At 33.0% G+C, this 1,624-nt stretch overlaps 1 non-coding gene across 1 annotated transcript; it reads right to left on the reverse strand.

Moving 5' to 3' along the window:
* Positions 1 to 1,051: 1,051 nt before the first annotated feature.
* On the reverse strand, positions 1,052 to 1,155 carry LOC123633790. The gene has a single exon (XR_006733791.1). It is a non-coding gene; the product is annotated as a small nucleolar RNA U13 (small nucleolar RNA).
* Positions 1,156 to 1,624: the final 469 nt, after the last annotated feature.

Raw genomic sequence — 1,624 nt, forward strand, 5'->3', positions numbered from 1 at the left:
TACCTTATTCTGTGAAAGTACTTCAAGAAAATAACATAAGCTATAGAAACTTCTTTATGCTTGGAAAAATGTTCATCAAAGTAATCCTCAAAAAAAAAAAAAACCGCAAGAAACTGGCAGTAACCTGAATATATATATATATTTTTTTATTATACAAGTCCCCTTTGTCAACTCATATATATCTTATAAATCTTGTAATATTTTAAAATAGCATTTTATAATTTTGCATTCATTTTATTTAATAAATATATATAATGCTTACTATGTACCAGGCATTGTTCTAAGCACCTCAAAAACACTAAAAATATTACATTTATAAATATTTTTTCATTGATATATGTTTTAAAATTTTATGTAAAATATTTTACTTTTTAACAAAATAGCATTAAGATTTTATAAAAAAGATTAATTTAATATAATTGTCAATAATATCCATGTATGAAGATAAAATTCAACTATTTAAGATGTGACACATACTTTAAATTAATTACATAAGAAAAAGTATAATTTCTGATTTACAGTTTGAAATAAAATAGTTTATTGTGTTTAGTTTAGTGACCAAATCTATATTCAATATAGATTAAAAGTAACTACATGCTATGGTATTAAAATGGACAAAACCCGTTTCCATTGTCTAATGTTCAGAAATCTTGCATTTTAGCTTAACCTATCAACTGTTTTGTTTTTTTTTTTTTTTGAGACAGGGTCTCACTTTGTTGCCCAGGCTAGAGTGCCGTGGCATCAGCCTAGCTCACAGCAACCTCACACTCCTGGGCTCAAGTGATCCTCCTGCCTCAGCCTCCTGAGTAGCTGGGACTACAGGTGCACACCACCATGCCTGGCTAATTTTTTGTTTCTATTTTCAGTTGACTGGCTAATTTTTTTTTCTAGTTTTTAGTAGAGACGGGGTCTCACTCTTGCTCAGGCTGGTCTCAAACTCCTGACCTCAAGCGATCCTTCTGCCTTGCCCTCCCAAAGTGCTAGGATTATAGGCGTGAGCCACCACACCCAGCCTCAACTGTCTTTTTTTTATTAAAAAAAATTTTTTCCCCATCAGATGGGTAATGTACTGATGTTATAACATGGTTTGAAGGAGACACATCTCACATATTAGTGTGAAAACCCAATCATCATGTTTATGAACCACAGAAGGATCTCAACTCTTTTATTTTTATAAGGCTAATATTTTGTTTCAAAATGAGGAGATAGAGATATTTCAAGCTGTCATTTGCAAGCACTTATTTGCAAATACATTTGGGAATGGAATTTGGGTATGAATAATGATTATTCCCAGTAAATGAATTGCTTCTTGCTATGGTTTGACTGTGTTCCCCAAATTTTATGTGTTGGAAATTTAATCCCCAAATTTATATGTGGATAGCATTTGGAGGGTGTCTTTTATGAGGTAATTAGAATTAGATAAGATCATCAGGGTGGGGCTTCCATGATGGTATTAGGAGATTTACAAGGAAAGGAAGAGAGACCTGAGCTAGCAGCTTGCTCAGGCCCTCACCAGATGCAGGTGCCATGTTCTTGGACTTCCCAGCCTCTAGAACCATGAGTTAAATAAAGCTCCTATTCTTTATAAATTATCCAGTCTGTGGTATTCAGTTACAGCAACAGA

Source organism: Lemur catta, chromosome 2 (genome assembly GCF_020740605.2).
Source record: "Lemur catta isolate mLemCat1 chromosome 2, mLemCat1.pri, whole genome shotgun sequence".
Classification (NCBI taxonomy): Eukaryota; Metazoa; Chordata; class Mammalia; order Primates; family Lemuridae; genus Lemur; species Lemur catta.